Below are 20,642 nucleotides of genomic sequence, written 5' to 3' on the forward strand. Positions count from 1 at the left end.
CCTTTTTAATTTTCATTCTTGAAGTAACCTGTCTAGATACTACTTATTTCTTAAAAATCTGCCTTATGTCCACTGTTTAATTAATTAATTTACTAATAATACTCTTTTATACATAACATAGGTATAGGTAGTACTCTGTTATGGTATGCTACCGTATAGTATTTCTAATGTTTAGTATCGCTAAAACAGGGAAATGGTTGTAAATACACATAAAATATAGTTTTAAGTTCCGTCTTTGGCTACCAGACAGACACCTAAAGGTATTACGGGTGGAAAAGCTAGTAATTCATAGGATAGACTTCTAGACGCACAAAGGCCATATTACACTAACTTAACATAAGTACCTAATATTATAATCATGATAAAAATATTTTTGATGAATTTAAGAAATTACTTATACTTTCTCTACTAACACATGTCCAGATAAATTTAATTATAATATTAGGTATAATAGTTATAATTTAGTTTTTTTTCACGATTGGCATAGAAGATATGTATATCATATCTTATTGTGTCTGTTTATTTAAATACCTACTAGGTTTTAAAATAAAATGTAAGGAAATATTATGAGTAAGTATATAGTGTGTACAGGCCCTTAGCAAAACTACTTAACTGCGATGAAACGAGTCGCAAATAACAGATCTATCTAGGTGGGTCTCTTATGTAAGTCCCTAGGTATGTACTTATGTAGTATTTACTTACTTCAGCTACTAATTGGCCCGGGACTTAATAAACATATTGGCATTTCAATTGATACATAGCTGAGTGAAACTCGACAAGTTATTTTAGAATTTATTCATAGTAAATTATGGATGTATCTAAGTATATAAAATATCACATACCAACTAGGGTTTTAGGACTATAATTTGGACCATAATGTACATATTGTAGCATTTGCTACGAAATCTCGTAGCACTTTAAGGATCGACTACGAAGTTATTACACATGATCGTAAATATTGCAATAACATTGCGTGGTGTTCGCACTGCGATAAGCGACTACTAAGCGAGCATAAAACTACAGACTCAGAAGATACAGAAAACAATTGACTACCGAGTGGAGCGCATTATCTCGAGCCCCCGACCGGCGCTCCCATCGTATTTTACCGCAATCATAATCTCGGGATGATCCTCGGAAAACTCAATCGCGAGTCGCCGCCACTCGCCGCCAGGCGGCGCTGGGTAACCGCATTTCTAACTTATAAACCTGCGCCGGCGCAGCGCGCGCCATTGGCCGACCTGACTCCCGCGCGGACGCACCGTTGTGTATTAAAAAAAAAAACATCGCGACCTCCGCGTGCCCCCTCAGTGATCAGTGACATGGATATTCTCTCCCTGGACCCCACTGGACTCTACTAAACAAAATGGCGATCCTTGACCCGACCGGACAGTACTAGCTCGAAAAAACATGGCAACCAAGAGCTTGGACCCCACTGGTCTGTATTGATTGAATTTTATTAAGAAAATGGAAGTCAAAGTTCTCGATCCCACCGGCCAGTACTAAACGTCGAAGATGCTCGGCCTAGATCCCACTGAAGTTTACTAACCCTCTCTTTCCTGTCTGTCGAAAATGTGTTGCGGACGAAGACTGGTCGGTCTGACAGGCACGCGCCCCGAGGAGACCTCCTCGTGCACAAAAAGAAGATTCGAACTTAGAACGCTGGTGTGACAGCTCAACACTTACGATGCATTTGTAAATATTCGAATAAGGATCCATTCTTGCATAATACTGGCCGAAAATATGCAGAAAAAAACAGTCGAAGACCAAGGAGGCGACAGTTGCGAGGTGGATGGAGATCAGCTGACGCGCGGCGACCCGGAAGCGAGCTGCCTCGAGACTTGCACAATGCTGGATCCATCGGGAAACGGATAGCAACTCGGCCGCGTCACAGAACATTCAAATTTGGATTTCACTGTGAGTATAGCCTTTTTTTTTCATTTCCTTTATAAGTATACATACTGTTTGAAACGCATATTTCTGTCACTATTTAGGTGTTTTCATCTCCATTCTTGTTGGATCCTCAAGCTTCTCTTTTCATTTCTACCCGCCTGTTTGTGTCATTTTTTATCCAAATAGTTCTAGCCAAAATTAGTGATTCGAAACAAAGAGGCCGGCAGCTGGCCGGCGGACGCGCGAGCCGCCCGCTGCATATTAAAGTTCATTGCACAGTAATCCCACCTATTCCTGGTCACCATATTCGGATGCCGAAAAAAGGACCAAATTAATTTAGATTTCAGATCACGCGGCGGGGTCAATCAACGCGGCGAGACGAGCACATTTTTTTAATTGTAGACGAATTCGCCAAAGATTTTCAGCTTTCTGCCAGATTTTCGGCCAGTATCGCGGATTTTTATGGAGCGCGAGTTCGTTGACCGGACATATTTATTTCATCGCGCGCTTCCACGTACACACACAGGCGCGCGGCACACAGACGCGGCACGCACACTAGCGCCGCTATCACTCTGTAGCGCTGTCTCACGCTCGCATACACACACACACACAAACACTCACACGCACACACACGCAATCGCCCCCGTATCGCCGCCGCCGTCGTCAGTCTAATTAATTGCTTAACGATTCTATAATTAACCACCTAAACAAAATAAACAACATTATTAAAACACAAATACGTATACGTTCGGTGTCACTTACAAATTAATTCGTTGCGTCCGAAATTAATTGTAAGTTTTGTAACAAAGTCCTAATGGCGGTTCATTGAGTAGGCAGTAAGGTGGGCACCTATATGGCTATAATCGGCCCACGAGCCACGCGCGGGAGTGTGGGGCAGATTAACAAGCGTGTTGTGGTAATATGGCTGTGTTTGCCGAATTATTCCAGTTCAACAACCGGCCGCATGCCCGCCCGAGTTCAAAATAGATGCGAACGCGATACCACGAGACACGCGCCCGCGACATCAAACAAAACCATTTTATTTAACCACGGTTTAAAAGAATATAAACTGCTGCTTATGAATGCATTATACCTACTCATCTCTTAAAGTGAACTTCATGTAATTTTGAAATGCATGGGCCATGAAAATTATGACGCCGATCGGACCATTTTGAATTTAGAACCCAACCATACGATTAAAAGTCGACAGTCTAAATTGGGAACGCATCGTTCCTGTTTTATTTTTAATTTCACTTGGCTGCTTATGTTTCGTGGTAATCATCCAGTGACTTGTCATGAAATAGGGAATAAAATAAATTTTCCCAGGAAAACCTGGATTTGACAGATGTCAAAGTGTTCATGCTATACTTACCTTACAAAGTATAATCACAGGAACTCAATAAGAATTAGGTATAATAATGACGTGTTTTACGTCAATCAATAACGTTGATTTTATCAAGACAGTGCTCTATGCTAATAAACCTTTTAAACATGAATTACCTAAACGTTATTTCAAAATTTTCAAATAACAATCTACCTACTTAGGTACTTATTAAATATTGAAAAAACTTTATTTCAGTACCAACTTCAGAGATTTTTGGAAAATCGCGCAAAGTCCAAAAAAAGTTCCAAACATTTTTTATTTTTAATATTTCCCGAATGAACCTCCTTGACCTCGCGAGTCGCGAAGCTCAGAACACTGACGGCTGCAGTGCGGCCTGATGTTTTTGGCATTGCGTCATCATAGGTCACTATCCCTAGCTTGGCCATAACTTTTTGCTCATACGCTTCTGCCTCGCATGTTGATTTCTACATTTGTCGGTTCTCATCAAATAAAAACGTACCTTGTGCCTTCTGGCTGTATTATGATATGTCTTAGATCTCATTACTAATGTAATGACCCCTAATTTGACCACAAAATTTATTCTCTCGTAAACCAGAATGTATTTGACTTCAAAATAAAATGTCAATCGGATCTATATTTGACGGCGTAATAATATAACAATTGTCAGAGTGCGCGGTACACATTACTTATTACTTGGCAGTAACTGGCATGTAGCGAGCACGAATTGAAGTTTAAAATGTGCATTTTTTGCGATGCAAAATACTTGATGTCGCATTACAAAGGTGCAATACAAGGTCGGACGACAGCTGGTACCTCTAATTAAAGGTTTTATGCTTAAATAATTAAATGGGCATACTAGCAGGTGCCATTTTATTTATGCAAAGAACAAAATCATTATTTACCGACGTGCCAAATTGCGTACATTAATAATTTGCCAGACATTGTATTATTGCTCCCGCGCACGCCAGATATATAACTTATTTGTCGATCGCTAATTTGAATATCGAACCATTCTGCTCTGTGTCTGTGCCTTGTATTGAATATTTTATACGAGAGCAGGATGTAATCATGAATTATTTTGAATGCTAATAGCATTTGCTCAATGAAACTTATCGCAGTAGGTAATCAGTCCAATTGTCCCATGTGGTGGAAGGAAGTATCATCTCATATCTTTTTGCTTGTAGAAGTATATAAAAACATCCCAAAGAAGTAAATAAAATTAACTCGCCCAAGTTACAACCAAAACAAATAAGTAATTAAATCTATAAATATCTCAGTATAGAAAATTCCAATACCATACGAATACCATGAAGGAAAAAGTCGAAGGAGTCAATAAACTTAAGGAACTGGTTTCATTTTATTTGGACACAAATATTTATCCTAGTGAACACTAGAACCGATCCAACCTGGTGCCTATTTTATTGTTCCTATCGGTTTGATTTTGGAAATCAGCCGTGTAAGTAAAAATAGAGTTACAATTATTTGGATCTAACTCGATCAGAGGGTGAACTAACTTTTTGGATGAAAATGATGAATGATAATTCCCCATAAATGAATGGGTTAACGTTTTTCTGATTCGGCTACATAATGTTGCCATATTTTTAAATATCAAACGCTTTATAAAAAGGTTAATCGCATATGAAACCATATTCTATTCTCGCCGACTGACGTCGACAGCACATTATACAACCAAAAATTTCATCTGAATTCACCAGACCCCAACTTAACTTCGATACCATACGCATAAAATACTGAACATGATATAGGTAATATAAAATGGTTTTACCGCATAAAATTCCGATATATCAAAGGTTTACACATTAATTTCTAGTTTAAAAATAAAATGTTTAAAATTTTATACACAGAGTCTTTGTTAGTGAGGCAATTATGCACAGGTGGTGTGCCGGTCCTATCTGCCAGCATGTACGAATAAAATTCTTAACACTTATTTTAGAGCCTGTCTAAATATTCATAGGTTTTTATTTCTTATCTTTGAACATCAATAATGAATGTTTCCACCAAATCTAATAAGTGTGTAAATCAAATACATGAAGATCAAGTCCCTATTCTAAATCGTCAACACTTATAAAGTAACCTTCACGACTACAAAACAAGCGAATGTATGTCAAACTACGCCTAGTGGACATATTACACGGATATTTTCTAATGGCAAGGCTTCTGCGCCAATATCTCGAGTGGTTGCATCAGGTGACAGGCGCTTACATAACCACACTCCCACTTTGCGCATTGTACTTGCGCTAGTACAAGGCAGAAAACCGTGTGATTGGACTGGCATATTTTCTACTGGCTACTAATTATACTAGGCGTTTCTTTGAGACTTATGAAAATTCGCGAAACAAAATAACGTTCATAGTTATTTGTCATTTTCATCGTGGCATAATGTTAATGTGACTAATGAGTTAATGACGAGTGATCGAGATTTCGAATTTCGATTGAGGAGTTTAGTTTTTGAACTGAATATGAGCGTTTTTTTTAATTTTAATTCCAAAAGAATGAATTACGAACGCAACGCTAACTGGAACGTCCCTCGAGCTATAATCCTCCAAAATTGAAACTCAATAGAAACTATTTTTGATGATGCCAAAAAATAGTCGTGAAATAGTCATAAATAGTCGTGCTTTCCAAAAAAATAGTCGTATCATACTTTCGGAGTTAGAGCTATACTTTATGGAGGATTATAGCTGGAGGTCTCCAGCTATAATCCTCCAGCCTCTGCAGAACAAACGGTAAGGCCTATCGACTTGGTTAAGGTCTCAAAAAATAGTCGTGAAATAGTCGTAATGACATGCCAAATTTCAGAAATAGTCGTCAAAAGATAGCAAAGATATAAAGGTACTTTGCTGCAGCCCTGGTGGAGGATTATAGCTGGAGGTTTTGAAAATATCGAATATCTTTGGAACTACTATGACTATCGGTTTGAATTATGTCTCAAAAAATAGTCGTGAAATAGTCGCTTCTATTTATTATAATTTTAAGCTTGATAAAAGCTGTTAAATAATTATATCAAATTCTTCATACAAATCAAAGTGGACGAGAATGCCAAAGCAAGCCAGTACACAAAAATAATGGCACCGTAGCATTGAAGTACTCATGTCGAATTTATCTATAAATCATTTATTTCGTCATACTTTGCATCAATAGTATCTAAACTAATCTTGGGTATGACATTTTATTGCTTTTGCTCTTAGCCTTTACCTTACTGTGTACAGAGAAAACGTATGCCTATACACGCACACATTTATCTCTGTTATCTTGACAAACGATAGCGATGACGACTACGGCGATGTAGTACCTAGGTCAGTTATTGTCATCCCTTACTATCCCGTGATCAGACAAATATTGCTATCCTTGTCTCCTTTCTAACCGGCATGCATCGCACGCATAGAACGCGTGAGCGACCGCATAACATCTTGACAAGCTATAGCAAACCGGTATTTATTACGTCCCTTATGTGACCGCCGCCGCGCGCCGCCACCGGTGAAGTTGGGGTTAGTATTTTGCATGTTTTGTTTGATAATTTGTTTACAGTTTAGTGCAAACTATGGTCACGATCGGTGTTATTTTTGGTTGTTAAAATATTGTGAGTGCTCTATACGCAAATGAATATTCAAGATGTTATATTCTAAAAGATATTAGTGGATGCAGATAAGAGTGTTTAGTGAGTGCTATGTTTGAATATTGCAAGTAAGTATCCTTTTTAAAACTCAATATCAAAGCAAGCCATCCCATTTTGTTATGCTCAGCTTATTTATTAACATGATTTTTTATTGAAGTAACGTAGCCAAATTATTTTTTTAATATCTATGCTTAATATGTATGGGGATTGTTAATAAATTAGCAATTTTACACTATGAGCGAGTAAATTGTGCATACATGCAATCAAGGCATTCATGTACATATCTTAGTAGATACGAAAATATGTGGGTATCATCGATTACCTACATATGGTAGTCCTGGTTAAATGTGGATATTTACCCCTCAATAGCAAAAAAAGGCGTTATTGTTTGTATTTCTGAATGAAACTAGGCAAATAAATATATGTATTAAAAAAATATATGTGTAACCTACCTATAAGCCTACCCATTATTATTTCAGGTGAAAACACAGCCTATCGATGTAATGCGCCGATAAATTATCATGACTCCATTGATGTAATGCGCTTAAAAACTGCAATGGCTCCGAATACATGATTACCAGATACCAAATCCTGGGTAAGAATTTATCACTATTTTCATATGGTATTGTGCTTATGCTAGGCCTATACAGTGTTGTGGTGCTGAAGTTGATAAAGTTATAACAGCCAATTTACTTGTCAAAACTCATTTGTACCTATCAGCTACAAGAGACAAAAACGTGTTTCTGAACTAAATACCTATGTAAGTAATTCACACCCTGTGAAATTTCATACAAGTTTCAAACGCACCGTCCGACCAAACCGGTTTTGGACAAAAGCCAAATTGTTTTCTCAGCTATCTCTTTCGCTCAAAAACAATAGAGGTCGGTTATGGGACATATATATTGAAAAAGGTGAATACACTAATGAACAGTATTTCTACTCTACCCTTTTCGCACAAAAGTTCGCAGTTTCAAGTAATTGTTGCAATAAGTTACTGATAAGAAATTTTACTCCACTGTTTGCTGTGGTCTCCAAATGACAATAAATTACCAAACAAATAGTCTAGGTGAAATAACGTTATTACTACTCGTATCTACCTACTCGTATATCATATATATATGTATATAATATTAAAAAAAAAACAAATATTTTTATTAATAAGACGTTAATTTGCCTTATTTTTTTTTCAGCGCAGCTTACGTGTGTTCTTCAATAACGTCGCAAGCTACAGTGGCTGTTGATAATTTTTGCAAGTTCTACACCTACAGGATTCAGTTATCTGGGCATTATAGATACCCTATAATCACCTACGAAGTTATTTAGGTATATTTATTAAAACCATTATACAAGGTGTGGCAAAAAGGGTATACTAAGCTGAAAGCTACATATGCAGCATGGTATATCTAAGCCCGAAACTGAAAACAGAATTTAAATATTCGCGAAAAAAATATATCATTTTTCATAGAAACTTAGTTGGTCACGTGACTAAAGATTGTTTAATGAATAACTTAAGAATAAATAAAAGTACTTTCGGCCTGTGATTGTAATTAAATGAGTTATATTTCATTATGACAATAACCGTGATTATACTTACCTAAACCTACTAATGAACAATCTGTGATTACTTCAACTTAAGCTTATTATGATATAGGGCTAGAAAATAATTATTTTTTAATAGTGAAATAATTACATATTTAAGTTCATACCATGTTTTTTTTATTGAACTACGTCAATATTATATTATTACTTAGCAATAAAATAACTGTGATTATTTTAAATTAAACTAAATATGTTTATAGGTAATAGTCAAATAATACTGAGATCATTGTATGAAACCTAATCTACCTAAAGATTGTTTAATGAATAACTTAAGTATAAATAAAAGAACATTCGGCCGGTGATTGTAATTAAATGAGTTATATTTCAAACACCGTATTTTATTCTTATCGCTTGAGTGCTACCCTGTACTGCGTCTTCAATAAAACTAATCCCAATTTCACCGGCGGAGGTGACGGCCACATCAACGCTAATAAAAAAAACAAGACAGCACTATTTGTGTGATCCCGGGATAGTAAGGGACGTAATAAATACCGCTTTGCTATCGCTTGTCAAGATGCAACCGATGACACGTTCGTTCACGCGTTCTATGCGTGCGATGCATGCCGGTTAGAAAGGAGACAAGGATAGCAATATTTGTCTGATCACGGAATAGTAAGGGATGACAATAACTGACCTAGGTACTACTTCGCCGTAGTCGTCATCGCTATCGTTTGTCAAGATAACAGAGATAAATGTGTGCGTGTATAGGCATACGTTTTCTCTGTACACAGTAAGGTAAAGGCTAAGAGCAAAAGCAATAAAATGTCATACCCAAGATTAGTTTAGATACTATTGATGCAAAGTATGACGAAATAAATGATTTATAGATAAATTCGACATGAGTACTTCAATGCTACGGTGCCATTATTTTTGTGTACTGGCTTGCTTTGGCATTCTCGTCCACTTTGATTTGTATGAAGAATTTGATATAATTATTTAACAGCTTTTATCAAGCTTAAAATTATAATAAATAGAAGCGACTATTTCACGACTATTTTTTGAGACATAATTCAAACCGATAGTCATAGTAGTTCCAAAGATATTCGATATTTTCAAAACCTCCAGCTATAATCCTCCACCAGGGCTGCAGCAAAGTACCTTTATATCTTTGCTATCTTTTGACGACTATTTCTGAAATTTGGCATGTCATTACGACTATTTCACGACTATTTTTTGAGACCTTAACCAAGTCGATAGGCCTTACCGTTTGTTCTGCAGAGGCTGGAGGATTATAGCTGGAGACCTCCAGCTATAATCCTCCATAAAGTATAGCTCTAACTCCGAAAGTAGGATACGACTATTTTTTTGGAAAGCACGACTATTTATGACTATTTCACGACTATTTTTTGGCATCATCAGAATTAGTTTCTATTGAGTTTAAATTTTGGAGGATTATAGCTGGAGGCACGTTAACTGGAGGCCAATAACTGATCCAAACTATATGAAACTATACCAAGGCAACATGAAGTTCAGGAGTGAATGAAACTCTTTTCTGCATTGTTAAGAATAACTCGATTCCACCATTTTGAAATATATTAGGAGCACATGAGGCAAAGGAAGCACTACTGTCGCGGTTTGCCGAGTGGCCAATAACTGGCGTAGGGGGTGCCAATAACTGATCGAAACTCTAAGAATTTATACTAGGACTGCATGAAATGAAAGAGTGCTTATTTCAATAGGGCAATCACGTTCACAATAAAATTCATAATAACATTGCCAATATGACACAAGGGGTCTGCATTGAAATTTTAAATAATTAGTTTTAGTAGGTAGGTATAATTCAAATAAAAACTAGTTTTTCTTAAACATGGGCAAGACATTTTGGTTTAGTTATTGTGTATATGCGTGTTAACACTCATTTAACTTAATCATGATTATAGAACGATACATACAGCATTCAGTGAATCAGTTTCACAAATGACCTCTGAGTTAGCCACTGAGAGCGACAAGAATTTAGATGCACCTCTTCCATCGTTTTGCTCCCCTAGTTCATAAAGCGCAGACTAGGGCATGCAATACCGTAATACCGGTATCCGTAATACCGGGATCCCGGACAAAATTCCCGCTTTTTTCAATACCGGTATTGAAAGTTAATACCGGTATTGAAGTAATACCGGAATCGGACTTTTTTAGGCTATAAATAAAGCGATTAAGATTTAGTTAGCCTTGTTTTCCTATATACTGTGAAAGCGCAATTGTTCCCAATCGTTTAATGCAGTTTTCGGCTGATAGAAATCTACTGTTGACCATACGTAAACCGACACCGGATGTAAAAAAATGTTTTATTCCAAAATTTAAACTCTAAAACTTAATTCTCGTAAAAATTACAACAAAATACAGAATATGATTGCATTTTCTTGTTTTATTTTGACCTATACAACCTTTAAACACAGTATATGCCATTTATTACAAGGAAGTCTAATACCGGTATTAATACCGGGATCCCGGTATTGAGTTGTAATACCGGAACTCAATACCGGTATTGAAAATTGTTCCGGTATTGCATGCCCTAGCGCAGACACTGCTCACGAACAAAACCGAAAAACACACTCGCATCTCCATTCGCGCGTGTGGAATGTACACACGCGACAATATACCCCAAAATAATCATCTGTATTCAAGTAATCTATGCACACAACAAGGTGAAATGCCTCGGTGTACACTACACACGCATAGATACGCAGTGCTGTATGTGTTAAGTGCTACGTAAGTGGCACTATCTCATACTCGTGTTAATAGCAAACCTGTGTTCTGTTTCCGCATAGTGCTTACAAGCCCGGCCGGGACCGTGTGAGGCGCATGATGTGAACACACTCGGGAGCGTCAACCTTACAAATTAGAAAAAGTCGTTTCCGACCCGCGCGCGTGTGCGACAATATTTCGATAAGAAATGTATCCCAAAAAATTAAATGACTAAAATTTTTTAATCTCTATAGGTACCTTAACGATAAAAGAAAATTTAACAAAATCACATTTTCTACAATAATCTGCTGTGGAAATTATATGAGTAACATGTGAACTCGTGCAAACATTACAAATGTTACGACTGATTTGAGGAAAAGCTTCAACACAACGTCAAAATATCGTAAGCTATTTCATGACGCGCCTACACGCCTTCACACACATAGACACCCTGCACACAGCCGGCGCGGCGTGCCACACTATACACTACACTCCGGCTGACGTCACGAACAAACCTCTGAGTCTCGCTTCGCGCCTGGTAGTTCGTCTCCCCGTAATAAGCTGAAGATACTTTGCTTTTCTTATTACCAACGAAGGAAGGAATAATTTACTACTTCCGTGTATCCTCTCTCCTCACTGCTTGTAAAGCTCTCAACAGACTTTGAACAAGGAACTTGATTTATTGACAATGGTTATTAGTTGTCATTTGAGTCAGCAGAATTTTAGATTTTCTAACGCGAAATTAAAATAACAACACCAGTAACACTTGCAAACTAAGCAGCAAGAGAAGGCAAGCCAGTGCGTTTGCGTTGCTAAACTCAGCATCCGTGACGTGACTAACACAACAAGATATTTCAGTCAAGCTCCATAGCACTTCTGCGCTCCTAGTACAAAGTGTTCTAGTTGACGCTCCATGCGATTCCGAGATGCCGATGACGTCCACGCGATATAAGTCCGGACGGCATCCATTAACCACGTTTCAGCCTATTTCTGAATAATTAATAAAATAATTGTGTCCAAGAATTTAGTAATTAAAGAAAAAAATCGTAATGAACCAGCCAACGTGAAGCAGGTAGCGACATCTATCATTGACTAGGATACACTAAAGTTACTCAAAGCTGAATTTATTTGAGCTGAAGTGGTTAAGGCAATGCGTGACGCCAGGTTTATTGAAGACTGACAGGTGCAAGGTGCATGGTCTATCCAAGGATGACCAGTGTGCGGCTGGCACAGAACAAACACCGGGTAGTATTGCCAAGTTTTTTGCCCGGGGACATCCGTAGACGCAGCCCACTTCTCTATTATAATTAGTATCTTTATCGGAAGATTGTAATTGGACGCCTTATGTTCAAACCAGATCCTTTGTGTCTCATTGTGTCATGGAAATCCATTTAGCGGCCACCATTGATACTTGTAACTAGTTCGAATGTATGGCTCAGATAAAACCTGGCGTTATGCGATCGGCAGCCTGTTTCAGCGAGGTCGATAATAGTTTTCTATTTAACATCAGTTACTAGATTCAATTTATGTTAATTGAAAGGTAATAAAAACTTAAAGGTTCGCTGAATGGTTAATTGAAAAATAGTAGACCAAAGGAGATTGCACTTTCATTGTAATTGCAAGTTACGTGTTTCCGTTTCCCACAAATAAAAATCACCAAGTGCATGCACAGGATGTAAAATTAACGCGTGTATAATAAATAATGAAAAAAAGTTACTTTTAAGTGACCACAGGACTCATAGCTTAACCATTCCATTCAAAATTGGTCATGAAATGTGTAAGAATATTAGAAACAGCTATCCAACCATTATTACCTATATAGTTTTTTTTCAAAACTTAAAGTAATTGTTGTTGTATCCCAAAACAATAATAATTTATTTGTGCAAACACAAAAATGTTTCTTGAATACAAATGGGTAACTTTTTTGCAAAACGTTCATCACAATGCCTCGTTGTTAAAAAGCATCTTCGCAAAAAACTAAATTTGGAAATGTCCTTGAAATAAGACAATAATATAACGCAATGGGTGTTTTAGACGTTTGTGGTGGTCGCTCGCTTTTATGATTACACTTTTTTATAGATTCCTACGGTTTGTCTGTTTCTCCAAAGCATGCCGACATCTTAGACATTCCCTACGCTACATTTATTACGACAATAACACTAATATCAATATTGAATACAAAGAAGGAGTAGTAAACGACCAATAATTTACAAAAAATATATTTGCAAAACGCCTTATATATATAATATAATAATAGTGAGCGTCATTTCGTTCGCGTTGTCGCGTTTAATCGTAATTTAATCTTTAGATCTACGTTTAACCTTAGACTAATAATTTAACTATCGGCAGCAAATTTATGCTCGATATAAAATTTTCGCGCATTTGAGTGGTTCTTAACTAGAGCACCGACATGTCGGGGGTAGAATAAGTCGTAAAAAAACACATGCATACCGACCTGACTAGCACCTGACGACATCTGCAACAAAAACCAGATATTGAAAACGTCTACTTTAGACTACGTATTATCTCACACATGATATACAGGGTGTTGCAAAATTGGTATACTAAGCCGAAAACTACATGTGCAGCATGGTATATCTAAGCCCGAAACTCAAATCAGAATTTGGAAATTCGCGAAAAAAAAAAATTATTTTCCATAGTAAAAAGTCACGTGACCAACAAAGTTTCTATGGAAAATGATATTTTTTTTTCGCGAATTTTAAAATTCTGATTTCAGTTTCGGGCTTAGATATACCATGCTGCACATGTAGGTTTCGGCTTAGTATACCCTTTTTGCAACACCCTGTATTCATATTTTTTACTAGGTATGCATATTACCTACCTATCTGCGATGGCAATTGATAAAGGAAATATTATTTTATTCATTAATTATATTATGTGGGGACAGGGCCATCCAATCCCAAGTTTAAGTCTATATTACAATACTCGGACAGCTGATATATCTACACAGATACATACTTGTACCTACATATTTTATTTAGTTTTTTTTTTTTAAATCTTGCTATACCTATGTAGGTACGTTTATACATGAGCTTCCTAATAATTCATCTTTAGCGGAAAATAAACACCGACAACTTAATTGTTTGCCTACCGATACTGTATCTACAATATACATAATATTATTATCTATGATATTAATATACTTAACACTTTAATTAAATCTGATTTTCATTTGTCCACAGGTAATTCCAGCTGTCAATAGAACGAGCATCATGGACTCCGCATCTCTGAATACTAAACTGAGCAAAATGTTATACTTCAATGACTTATCCCAATACTCAAAGATTAAGCTCTTACGCTGTAATATGACAGATTATTTTCTTGTAAAAATAATATTTTTAATTTCTGCTATTTCATGCATTTCCTTTATATTATTTTATGTCTAAAACAATATCTTATATTATTCTTGTATATTTGTAATCATTTTGTACTTAAAAGTTAAATAAAATATTTAGGTACCTACGAACTGAAAAACTAACGAAAACATAGTCGGTTTTGCATTTTAGTGTTTAAGTTAAAATTACAAAATTATGTAGATTTAAGTGAATTAAAGACAAGCTACAAAGAGGCAAAAAGATAGTTAATGGTACCCTTCTCTCCCTTTGTATATTCATAAGTGGCCATTGACTACTCTTCACATGTATAGAGACTTTTAGTTATAAGTATTTTAATGTTTATCACAATTATCTACTCAAAAGTGTCAAAAAATATATTGATTTGAGTTACCATTTTGATTTCTGCTTCTGTAAATAAGGCTCTGTAACGACTTCATAACATTTTCCTGAAGAAAAACTTTGTCCCAATAACATCCTAACCAGCAAATGAAGATTTGCATTTACAATGAAAATTTTTAATTTAATCAAAAATATTTTGACTAATAATTATTGTACCTACAATCTTTAAAATATAATAAAGTATGGATAATTTTAAATTAATTAAGACTGCGTTAAAATATTAAATCCGTAACATTTATTCAGTGTATAGTTAAGACTGAATTTATTATTTGTTTGTAATTAGGTCATATTAAATTATTTAAAATTTTCATTAGTCCTTTAAGGATCCCTTCTAGTTTTTTAATCATTGGTAGCATATATATTGTTATTATAAGCTAATTAGGTACCTATATTTAAAGGGAAATAAAGAGGTTTTATTACATCTTTTTTGTTTTATCTTACTACTCCTAGGGTTTCTAAATATAATTATTTGTACATACACACAATACCCGAGTATATCGTACTTTGTCCAAATCAAGCTTCACTTATACAAATGAAATAACTGAATGAATAAGTACTTTGACAAGGTACAGTGATATTTAAATAGTAATAATATGCTACGACGACCGAATGGCGTAGTGGTTATAGTGACAATAGTGACCCTGACTACTGAGCCGATGGTCCCGGGTTCGATTCCCGGCTGAGGCAGATATTTGTTTAAACACAGATATTTGTTCTCGGGTCTTGGATGTGCCCGTAAAATGGCAATAGGCCCACCCCCTATTACATTGGGACTAACATAACACTCTGGCGAAAAGTGGGTGCAGCAATGCACCTCTGCCTACCCCGCAAGGGAGTACATTAAGTACAAGGCGTGAGTGCGTGTTTTTTTTTTTTTTTTTCAATGAAAAAGCTCCAGTGGCATATGGAACGGAAATGACAGGTGGAACTTTTTCATTGCTCGTGAGTGGTGTATGTAAGGACAAGGACATCTCACGATGTTCATAGCGTACCTACTTACATAATTGGTGCCGGGAAAACCAGAATTAATATTTTATAGGCAATATTGAAAATACACTCACGGGCAAAGAAAAAGTTCCATTCAGAAAATCATCAAATTACTCCTAAACGGAAAAAACTAACTTAATGACGCTTTCTGAAATATAAAACTACAGTTAACGGCGCATCAGAATATTACCAACTAAAAACGTAAATATTTTGTTAAAGTTTCCTTTTAAATGTTTTAAAAAGATTAACGCCGTATGGTGTCTACATTTTGTAAGTGGAATTGTGTCTTTGCCCGTGAGTGTAGGTATTATCGTAAACAAACAAAATTAAATATATGTCACAAGTAAAAAGTCTTCCTACGCAACATATTTTTATGACTCCCAAGAATGCAATTTTACCTTTAATGTTCGCCGACCTTTTTGCAAAACACTCTTTTGTTAAACAACAACCTGCGAATAGGAAACAATACTGGCCATCAATAAAAAAGTTTGCGAATATGTTTTGTTTCCGTAATGGCCTAGTTTGTTTTTTTATTTACGCTTTCATCCCACACACATAGCATGAACCTTTGCCTCGTGCCAACCAAATGTTTTTAGAATACCTAGGTTTGTTTTTAAAAAACACGTTTCTTTGTCTTCTTAGTAGGTACCTGTAACAGATAACATAATATTGTTTATGAATACAACTTATTAGGTCAATAGCAATTTCTTCTGATGTTATGAAAGACGTATGCATTCATAATGTAAGTATTCACATTTTTTATATGTAGGTAGGTAGGAAGATAGGTACCTAAGTGTCATTAGCAGCTGACACTTAGGTTGCCCGCACCCTGTCAGTATACTTTCAGCATAACTTTCAGGGTGCTATATATAGCCACTAACTTACGGCTATGTATCAATATCAATACAAGGTGTGTTGTATACAGCTGATATAATTCGGTATAAGTCTTTATCAAAAGTCACATCGCTCTAGCAAGAGGGATGAATGGTTGCAAAGAAGAAGACTCCTTGAGTGACGTATCAACCTGTTTTTTGTGTACTTACATACATCCTGTGGGGTTACCGCCACCTAACATTAACAATTAACAATTCTTACTCTCTTGTCAAATCAGACATAACTTGTATGGATCTGACAGATGTTTGATAGGCGAGCGTCGCTGCTTATGGATTGTTAAGGCCCGGGTCTCCTATTTACGCCGCAGGTCGCGTCCAGCGTCACGCCGTAGGCCGCGTCACGATGCTCACTATAGAAATGTACTGATGCGGTCTCCCTCACACGCCGACGTTTGCTAATGTAGTAGTAACCGTTTCACTACGGTCTAGTCTAGCTCTAGTGTTTGTCACCGATGCAATAAGAAGAAGATATAATATAAGTACCCATATTAAAGGATCTGCCTAGTTTCTTTGTTTCGATCGGATGGCCGTATTATAATTATAACAACGCTAGGCTACGGGTCAAGTAGGTCGACAGTTCAGTTATACGTACAGTGCGACAAACTTATCTGTTCCGGTGAGAGCGAACTAAATTGATCCATATATCATTACTTACTAATGAATTGTATATTGTAAAATATTAGATGGGTTTATTAACACCGCAAGAGCGAATTAACAATACGAGCAAACTTAAAATATTATAGAACTAAGAAATATTAGACATTTATGTGAGCTGTCACCGGAACAGATAAGTTTGTGGCACAGTAGGTGTATGTACATTCTTGGCCACAGCAATGATCTTGGCCACTTACACGGATAATATACAATGATTTAATACTCTATTACCAAAGATGCACTTACGGTAACCATTTACCCGACAAAAACATCACACTCTGAGCCTACGGAACGAAAAATAGCCGATGGATTCTAAAACTTATATTCTTGATTAGAAGGCTTATTATTCTAAGGCTTGTTAAAATTGTGGCAGCTATGGTAAAATAGACCGTGTGTGGCCTAGATAGGGTGCAAAATAGGAAGGTATAAAAGCATAAGACGCCACTGATTGTGGAAACAGTGTTATGTAGGGCTGGGACCCGTTAAATGACGCCGTAGTGATGGGATCTATGTGATTGATTTATCGATAAATAATGATAGTGGCTCGATGATTTATCTCTTTAGCATCGTGGGATGATCATTGTTGTATTGTATTTTAGTTTTCTGTTTCGATCAAAACGGTAATTGTTAATGAAATGATATATGCTTAATTAATTATAATAAAAACCTACGAACTACGTACATATGTAAAGGTATTAGGACCCATCCTTAGTGAAAAAATGAAAATGCCGATGATTCTCCTGTTACCATGTTATGATGAACATAACAATGTAGCTACTATTGCGAACAATTTCGAAATAATGCCTTCGGGTGCCCAAAAAATATATTAACAGTATCATATGCAAGTTAAATGTCCATTTGTGAGTCCTCACTGCACTTTGAAGACTCTCGGAATCACTGCAATATGCTCAAAATGGTTCGATCCTTACGCCACACTATTCATCTTCCTTGAACTTACCTATCGATATCGATAGCCGTTGTCCCATCTCTCGCCAGGATCAGGGCATCAGGGCTGGCGGGCAGTGGCGCAGTGGGTCGGCAACCGACAGGAATGCGGAACACCAGGGACCCACTGCAGCCACACATGGTCCCACGGTCTAAGGATTACAGGCGGGATTAGATTTTATGGGTGTAAGTTTTTTCAGAAGGTTTCTGTCAATGTTTATGCAAATTTTTGTTTTACCGGCACAAATAAGGCGACTGGTAAGTATTTATATTTAGTAAATAAATTAATGAGAAAATTTACGCTATGTAATAAATTTAATAACAAATAGATAGGCAAAAACTTGTTGTTATGGAATTTGAAAAAAATACTTAATTAACTTTTCAACACAATAACGACTTCCTTCGTGTTTTATAAACATCAAGCATTTAGTTATGATGACTTGATGATCGTGGTCTTAAGATGTATCCTCCAATCCGTCATCATGTGCATCAGGAAAATAACGGTACAAAAATAATTCAAATTGAGTTCTAGGATGCCCGATGAAAAATGGAACCCTTTCGACCATCATCGAAAAAAACCTACAGTCCTGTTAAAGTTCAGTGACCGAGGTGCGGGGTAAAATGACCCATTTACTAGTGAATGGGGTCATTATAGGATAGGCCGAGTTCAAAGCCCGGTTTCAAGTTTGTTTTTTTAGGGAGCAAAGAGGTTGATAAACTTTGCGGTCAGTATTTTTTTCTTACCGGCCAGTGATGAATTAGGATGTCAAATAGATTGAAAAAAGGTCGGTGTTACATTTGAAAATAAGTTAAAAAGGGTGACGAGGATTTAAAGTTTAAGCACCGTTATGTTACAACTCTCACCTGTTTGATAAGGACAGGGGTGAGAACTGGACGTGTTTAGGTAGTTAACCTATGATTACATAACTTCTCCACTGCTGGACATATGGACCATCGTGGATTCGGGATCAATTTCATATTCCATGACTGGATGTAAGCCTCTCCAAAGAACTGCAAAAGTATTTTACATAAGATAAGGGATAATTATACAATATACATTTATATAATCGCAATATATTTTTTTGGCTTGGGCTTTGGCTTTTATGGCTTTTGGCCCTTTAAGCAAGAGCATTGTGACAACAATATTATATGATATGTAATGTATAGCAATAATTAAATGAAATTAAATAAATGAAACTATAATTTATAAGTTACTAGCTGTGCCCGCGAGCTTTGCTTCGCCTTAAAAAAGTTTTCCCGTATATAAATGGATAAAAAGTAGCCTATGTTCTTTCTCAGGGTCTAGACCATATGTATACCAAATTTCATTCAAATCGGTTCAGTAGTTTTGGCGTGAAAGAGTAACAGACAGACAGACAGACAGACAGACAGACACAGTTACTTTCGCATTTATAATATTAGTTAGGATGATGTAATCCCAAATGGTGGTTCCACCCGGGAACTGAACGCGGGACCTTAGGGACTTAAAGTGCACCATTATGTTTTTGCGTAACGGGCCTTACCGTAGTTAAAATAATAGCTAATAGGTGTATAGGTAAATTTTATTACACTTATTTACTTACAGATTATTTTTTGAAAATAGTAAAAATCACTGATTTTTAAATCCTAATACCGGTGATATATGTATAGGGATTAGGGCATGCAATACCGGAACAATTTTCAATACCGGTATTGAGTTCCGGTATTACAACTCAATACCGGGATCCCGGTATTAATACCGGTATTAGACTTCCTTGTAATAAATGGCATATACTGTGTTTAAAGGTCGTATACATCAAAATAAAACAAGAAAATGCAATCATATTCTGTATTTTGTTGTAGATTTTTACGAGAAATCAGTTTTAGAGTTTAAATTTTAGAATAAACTATTTTTTTACATCCGGTGCCGGTTTACGCATGGTCAACAGTAGATTTCTAGCAGCCGAAAACTGCATTAAACGGTTGGGAACAAGTGCGCTTTCACAGTATATACACACACAAGGCTAACTAAATCTAAATCGCTTTATTTATAGCCTAAAAAAGTCCGATTCCGGTATTACTTCAATACCGGTATTAACTTTCAATACCGGTATTGAAAAAAGCGGGAATTTTGTACGGGATCCCGGTATTACGAATACCGGTATTGCGGTATTGCATGCCCTAATAGGGATCCTCAGAAAGACTTTATAAGTTTAATTTAATTAAAAGGACAGCTGCTCTGAACAAATCAACCACACATATCAATGAAGTCATGA

General features: G+C 36.4%; 1 long non-coding RNA gene across 1 annotated transcript; it reads left to right on the plus strand.

The window, feature by feature from the left end:
- The first annotated feature begins 1,242 nt into the window (after positions 1-1,242).
- On the plus strand, positions 1,243-15,329 carry LOC119692179. Its single transcript, XR_007267832.1, has 2 exons — positions 1,243-1,914; positions 14,357-15,329. It is a non-coding gene; the product is annotated as an uncharacterized LOC119692179 (long non-coding RNA).
- Positions 15,330-20,642: the final 5,313 nt, after the last annotated feature.

Source organism: Plutella xylostella, chromosome 26 (assembly GCF_932276165.1).
Source record: "Plutella xylostella chromosome 26, ilPluXylo3.1, whole genome shotgun sequence".
In the NCBI taxonomy this organism is placed as follows: domain Eukaryota; kingdom Metazoa; phylum Arthropoda; class Insecta; order Lepidoptera; family Plutellidae; genus Plutella; species Plutella xylostella.